This window comes from Gopherus evgoodei, chromosome 5 (assembly GCF_007399415.2).
Source record: "Gopherus evgoodei ecotype Sinaloan lineage chromosome 5, rGopEvg1_v1.p, whole genome shotgun sequence".
NCBI lineage: Eukaryota > Metazoa > Chordata > Testudines > Testudinidae > Gopherus > Gopherus evgoodei.
Window position 1 is genome coordinate 134,377,398 of NC_044326.1, and position 7,471 is coordinate 134,384,868.

Sequence of the window (7,471 nt, forward strand, 5' to 3'; positions counted from 1 at the left end):
ATGCAGCAGCCACCATCCAGCTGGAGAGGGTGCAGTAATGGAAGATGGGCTGCAACTCCCTCCCCCCCACCAGTGAACTAAGCTATCAAATCTGAGCTGCAATGGGAAACGAGAACTAGTGGTGCCTATCTCTCTGTAGCCACTGGTGGTGCACAACTGAAACTAGCACCCTGCTGGCAATTAAGTTTTAGTACATAGATGAGAATATAACCCCAAGCTGGGTACTGTACTAAACAGCTTGCTGCACTACCATGCCTGCCTCAGCTAACTTGCCTCCCCTCAACCTCTGACCAGCCACAACTGCATGTCCCCATGGACCAGGTGGGGTAGCGCCACTGCAGTACTTTCCTCTGTGCCATCTACTGGCTCCCAATGCCCTCCAGAGCTCAATGCTGTGGAAAGCTTCTGTTGCTGGCATGTGATGACACTAGACAGGTACTCGGGGTGCTGTACACAATGTAGTAGCTGCCTCACTGCAGGAGAACAAGAGTCTAGCTGTTTTGAATCGCTAGTTACAAGCCTTGACCTTGCTTAATTCAGTCTCTGTAGGGATGAAAGGAATGCTGCTTCCTGGCTGCAGGGCAAGGGATGGATGGTAAACTACCTTCTAGGGTGACCAGACAGCAAATGTGCTGATTTCAGGACAGAGGGTGGAAGTAATAAGAGCCTATATAAGAGACCCTAAAATTGGGACTGTCCTTATAAAATTGGGACATTTGGTCACCCTACTACCTTCCCATGTCTGCCCTTAATTAAAATTGTACTAGCCCCTGCACACACCACCAGCCTAGTCTAGACAAGCTGCATTCCTGCTCCAAACAGTCCATCTTCAGCAGTTACAATAATTTGAGCCATTTAGAGAACACTTTTTTCTCCAACAGTGGCTGGGCTGGCTTTACATGGCTAAAAGCACCAAGTCTGAAATACTCTACTTCAAAATCTCCACCCAGGGGTCTGAGGCAAAGGTGATATTCAGATAATGGAAATGCTCTGCTTTCAGCCCAAAGTGCAAAACCCCTCTGAAAATCTGCTTTAATGGTTACATTGCAAATTGTAATGAGCAACTTGGTGTTGCAGACAGATCTCAACACTGATACAGTGGCTGAAATACCTTTTTTTTTTTTTTTCCTCCCCACTGTATAGCTTAATGTACTGGTCTGAAATAGGGGACAAACCTCAAATAGAGCAAGCTGGCATGGATGGGAGCAACAGGAAAATCCTCATTGACGAAGGGCTGGGCTGGCCAACTGGCATAGCTCTCGACCTCTTGAGCTGGAAAATCTTCTGGTCTGATGACAAGCTTCACTGCATTGGCTCTGCCAACCTGGATGGCACTGGCATAAAGGTACTGTGCAGCCAGCCTTAGAGGCAGGCCTGCCTGGCATCAGACTTGCCATGTCTGATGGACTTAACCTGTCTCCTAGGTGTTCCAGCTAAGCCAGATCAAGAGCCCTTTCTCAGTAACAGTGTTTGAGGATGATGCCTACTGGTCTGAGATGAAAACCAGGACTGTGCAGAAAGTGGACAAAAGGACTGGCAAGAACAGGACTGTGCTGATCAAGCGTCATGGACAGCCCTATGGCCTGAAGGTACCTGCAACCCAGCAGACTCTAACTCTGTGCGACACACACATGCTTCTCATCCCGCCCCCCCCCTGCCACTGACCCTGCACCTTGGGGCTCTTCTCCCTTCCCACAAAACCTGCCCTGCTGCTGACTCCCAATGACCCAGACCAAACAATTCCCTGGGAACTGCATGAAGCATGGTGTTCCTGAAGGGTGGGGTGGCCTCTTGAAGGGGAACCAAGCAATCTAGGGAGACACCTTTAACCCTCTAATGTTGCCATTCAAAATAGCTCCCTGGGGCCTGATGCCTTAGTGGCTGCACTTGTAGTGACTCTCAACTAGTCCAATCTGACCCCCCTCATGAGACACAAGAACTGATTCCTCAGAACACACAACTTCAAGTCTCCTGGTGCCAAGAGCCAGCTTCCAGCAGCTAAACTTGCATGGGTCATCTTCTGCACTGGTTCTTCCCTAACACTCATCCAAATGCTTCTATACTATCCTCAAACTTAGTCCCACCAGTTACCCTCCCTGCTAGGCCTCACTCAAAGGTCAATGTAAACAAATCTCTTCTTGTTGTGGACCCCAGGTGGCCTTTCTGGTGTATAGTTGCATGAGGAAAACAAACACAAGGGAACAGAGGGCTTGCACTGTAGAGACACTTAATCATAGTGCTGACTGCCAGGCCTTTCTTTTAGATAATGCATGAAGTGCTACAGCCAATGGCCTCTAACCCTTGTCGGGATCTTGGCTGCTCCCACTTATGCCTGCTGAATCCAAAACACAAAGGAAGCTGCCGGTGTCCAATTGGAGAAGTGCTTGCTGATGAGAGGAACTGCATTCCTCTTAAGGATTCAGCGTTCATGTTCCTGGTTGCCCCAACAGTGATTACTCAGGTACCACTTGCTACAGGGACAGACAGAGAGTGTCCCATAGGCTAGCTCTCGACACATGACTAGGGAGGATTCTGTAACAATAACCTGCAGTGACTCTGTCCTGGAACAGACTATAATTGACAGCTTACTAGAATGAGCCAAGAAATGGCTCCAGTGTTACTGAGAAGTAACAGCCAACTGACTTGTAAACTTGCCTGCTTATCATGGTCTCCCCAGTAAAGACAACCTAGTGTGTGCTGCTTGAAATGTGCATGTACTTCTGCATGACTAGCCAGATAAACTTAGATCCTATCCATCACCACTGTATGAGCCCAACACCAATGGGAAGAACTAGACTCAACCCTTGTGTTGAGAAACTATATATAATCTGCTAAACCATGGTTCAGAAAGTGAAATCTGTCCCTTGCAGTCTAAAGGACTAGAACAGTGATGGGCTGATCTAGGAATGTATCCTCATACTTTCTCCCCTCTCCCCCACCCCTGCCTAGAAAGCCTATGGTAAATCTCAGACTTAAAGCACAACAGGACTAAGATTTCACTAATCTTTTTTCCTCTAACTCCAGGTATATCTGAAAAAGCTGCCCCCTGCAGCCAGGGGTGAAATGCTTCCTGAGCACAGAGTTTTCCCTCTTACCAATGTGGAATACTTGACGGCAATAGACTATTCAGTGCAGGATAAGTCCCTCTACTTTGCTGATCGGGAAGATGGCTACATCAGGCTGTCGAGAATCAAGGATTCTGGCAAACTGTCCTGGAAGAGAGTGGTGCCAGTGGGGGGCACTGTGGTATCTCTAGCTCTTGACTGGCTGAGTGGTAACATCTACTGGATTGACAGCCAGACTCCAGATATTAGAGTTGCAACTTCAAATGGCCGCTATGCTCTTGTGCTGATCAGCGAGGAGCTCCAGCACACAGTCTCTGTTGTGCTGCACCCACCTACTAGCATGATGTGCTTTGCTGACTTGGGTATGGAGAACCATCGTGCTGGCCCAAAGATCGAGTGTGCTTCCATGGATGGAAGCCAAAGGAAGGTGCTCTGGAGAAAATCCCAAATGCCAGTTGGCCTAACTTTTGGAGACTTTGGCACCCGGCTCTACTGGGCTGACCATGGTAAGTACAGGACACCTGGCTCTCCTGGAGAATACAGGAGCTTGCCAGTGTGGCTCCACTAAGCTGCAAACTCTCTCCACGGCAGAGTCTCTTGCTATGGTTAGTGTACTGGTGCATGTTCACTGCAAAGCCTCTTACAAGCCTATTTGAGACCATGTAGTCTGGTTCCAACACATCTCTTCCTGTAGGCAAGCATTGCTTTAGCCAAACAGAATGCCTGTTCATCTTCTGTGGAAGATGGCAAAACCACAGCTCAGAATTGCAAACTTAGTAACCCAAATGCTGCTTGGCTATACTGTAGTGGATATAGCAGTGTAAAGTAGTATGCTGTACCACTGCTGGAGAGGGATCTTAAAATCAAACTGCAGAGCTTAATGAGCCTGTTTCAAATGCATGCAATACTCTAATTGGGAGCATGACCAAATTAGAATTGATGGCCACAGCTGGTATGTGGCTCGATATTGATACAGCACACTGACTTATGGGACATTGGAAAGGCCAGGCCCCTCAGCAAAGCAGTGAGTTCACGCTGAGGGGCATTACACTAGCCTGCTACCTGCAGCCTCTAAATCACAAACAGAACTGCCTCACCAGGGCTTGGTGACACTACACAAGCATGCACCCCATTACTGTCTAAGGGTTGAGACATGCTGTTCATTAACACCTCTTGCTTCACATCTTTAATCCAGCCTAGCTGGATAACAGTTACATTGACACATCTGTGTCAGTCTTCATCTCTAAAACATGAACAAGATGTTTCCTCTTGTAGCGAAAGGTGTTGTCGAAAGCATTCAGCTGGATGGTTCCAGGTTCAGGCTAATTCGGGGAGGGCTGCATGGCCTCACACTCTTCGTGGCTGGTGAAGGGATGATGGTCTGGACAACCCCAACCCGCAATGGTAAGCCAGTTGCAGTAACAGACCCTTCCATAACATCCCTTAAACTAATAAAAGGAACATGTCCAAGGAGAGGAGCTCTTAGATAGGGACTCCCCTGACCCCAATATAGAGCTAACTCTGTAAATTGATAGCATGTTGTCCTGTGCCTACCAATGATCTTTGATCACTTGCATCTGGATTCAAACATGGGCTTAATCTTAAATTAGTTTCCTCTTTTTTTTCTCCCTCTCCCAAACTCCACTCCCTGGCTTATGACCACTGAGTGGGGGGGAAATGCCCAATTAATCCAGGTTGGTGTGGGTTTTAACAAGATCCCTGCCAATCTTGTATTGGTTTGAGCATACTGGCACTCTGCCAGAGTGTACTGGGCTTCTAACTGAAGTTTTTTCTAGGTTAGGACAAGTGGGTAGTTGTAACAAACTCTGCACTCTAAAGGCACAAATTGGACTTCTGCAAGTGGTACCTAATGTAGCCTGCCTTTGGGCAGGCAGAGAACCTCTATGTAGGGCCTTTGGATCATAGTGTTGTAAATTCTCCCATCTCCAGCTGGAGTGAGACAGTTCTAGTTCTGGATGTCTTCCTGCAGACCCATCCTGAATGTGTAGAGGAGACATCTTAAACTTCTGGCTCAAACTGCCAGTTTCTAGCAGATCCTTCTCCCTAGGAGAAATTTATCATATCGGCACGCACACCTCGCTGTTGGTCCTGCATGTATAATTAGAGCAAGTGGAAAGCGGACTTGTAGCACTGAATCAGTGTCCTTCTGTCTGCTAGGCTCAACTAGAGTGTGGCATAGCAAACTGGAACTCATGGAAAACTGGTGGTTTCAAGTGGACCAGAAGATTGTGGACTTGAAAATCTACAGCAAGTTCACCCAACAAGGTGAGTCTAAAACTGTGTGCAGTGGCATAAAAGGATGAAATTCTGATAAAACCAGAATTAATTCCTCCTCCTAGAGACTCTCCATGGCATTAAGTTGGTCTACCTGTGTCTTGTCTTTTCTTGGTCTCCCTCCACTTGAGGTGGTGGTCACCATATGAAAGGCATACTAGTTGGGACCCCAGTCCAGACCACCTCCTGCTGACTGACATCTTGTCTAAGAATGGTATTCACCCTTGTGTCACACTTATTTGCCATTCATAGGCAGTAACGGCTGTTCGGAGAACAACGGGGGGTGCAGCCAGCTCTGCTTGCCAAACCATCAGGGAAGGGTCTGCAAATGTACTGTCGGGTACCGTCTGGAGCACAGTACTGAATGTACTAGAGCTGTGATGTGCCCTGAACCACTTGAAGCCTGCAAAGATCATCTGAAATGCTTTACCAGGGAGCAAGCTTGTGATGGCCACAAGGACTGCTTGGATGGATCTGATGAGCTGGCTTGTGAGTAACTTCTGTCACACACAGTGTGGCACACCTAGAGTTCTGGTACTAGACTTGTAACAGCTCATAAACATTAGTTTCATGCCCTCTGCTTAAGGATACTAACCCTAACCAAATCTTCCCTACCCCATTCTCTAAGATGGGATTTGTCTTGGTAGCTTAAAACAGCTACTGGTCAATTAGTCTAGTAGTCTTCATGTCTACCAAACATGCCTTGGTATCACTGGTCTGCAATGTGAAACCTGCATCCTTCTCCAACAGAAGATAGGGTGGTAGGCAGCAATGTCTCTGAAGTGGAACACTGATCCCTGTTGCCCAAGGGATGCAGGAAACTCTTCCAATGCCCCTGGAACTCTAACACTTCTGTAGCGACCAGCCTCTGTCCAAACACACTAAACCCGTCTGGATTCATTACCAAAGACACTGATCATGTCTGCTTGCAGTGAGACAGACAAGGTGAGAGGTCCCACAAGCTAATGCAGTACATTATCCCAGATAACTTTTTTTTTAGCTCTTCTACTTGCCCCGCTTCCAAGCTATACTGAGAGCTTATCCTTTAATCCACTTAAGATAAACTAAACTCCAAACCAGCTCTTGATATGAAACTGGATCGAAATACTCTCTCTCCTCCTCCAGGTAACTACCTGGACAGAAAGAAACCCAGATCTACAACAGCCCCAACTCCAGCAAAGCCAGGCTTTGGAAAGGAAGAGGAAGCAGTAGCACCAACACGTATCCAGACAACCACCAGAAGACCTATCACCGGAACCCGATACCTGCACACAAAAGGGACCAAATACCCCACAAGAAAAACCCCAGCTATCCAGACCCTGCCCCCATACAGAGAAAGCAGGACCACTGCATCTAGTATGTGGGAATATACAGAAGAACCTTCTCCTTCACCTGAGAGCACTGAAAGTGGTTCAGAGCCCCAACCTTGCAGCAGTGAAACCTGTAACATGAGAGGGGACTGCACCATTGAAGGGGACAGAGTGAAGTGTAGCTGCATATTGGGGTACAGTGGTGATTACTGTGAAAAGAGCACAGTCAAATCTACCACTGGTCCCATTATCTTGGGCATAGCTATAGTCTTGCTAATAGTCCTGGCAATGGTGGGAGCTTTCGTCTACATGAGGAGGCAACACACGCGAAAGAGGTAAGACTCTCCATATGTCTGATTTTTATGAGAATTGTTTCCACCAGCTGATTGCTGGCTACCTGAATGTTCAGTCTCTAAAATAAAGCTTCAGCAGTAATAGGAGCTTGTTGACTGAACCAAATGTCAGTATTAAGCATTCGTGAAAGTAAATGCTGTGTTGTGTACATTACAGCAGCATGCGTGGGGGGCAGGGGGGAGCCTGGTTCTGATTCCTCCAAATGCTCTGAACTGCTCACAAAGCACAAACAAGGTGTCTAACTTTGTGCTGTGCAGGTGGTCATAACAGTCCCATCTGGTTCTGTAGCAAGTAGTTGTGACCTGGTTGCCCACACTGGACTGTGTTGCTAACAGGTGCCTCCTACACACACAGACTAGTAAAAACACACCCTTGTTTGGGAGAGGGGGTTGTCCTGGGACTTTTTCTAAGGAAAAACCTCTCCAAACAGCCTAACCTGGTGTATGC

The 7,471-nt window shown here is 47.5% G+C and overlaps 1 long non-coding RNA gene across 1 annotated transcript; it reads left to right on the forward strand.

Moving 5' to 3' along the window:
- Nucleotides 1-3,517: 3,517 nt before the first annotated feature.
- Nucleotides 3,518-5,345, forward strand: LOC115652077. Its single transcript, XR_004000534.1, has 3 exons — nucleotides 3,518-3,571; nucleotides 4,341-4,469; nucleotides 5,244-5,345. It is a non-coding gene; the product is annotated as an uncharacterized LOC115652077 (long non-coding RNA).
- The last annotated feature ends 2,126 nt before the right edge of the window (nucleotides 5,346-7,471 follow it).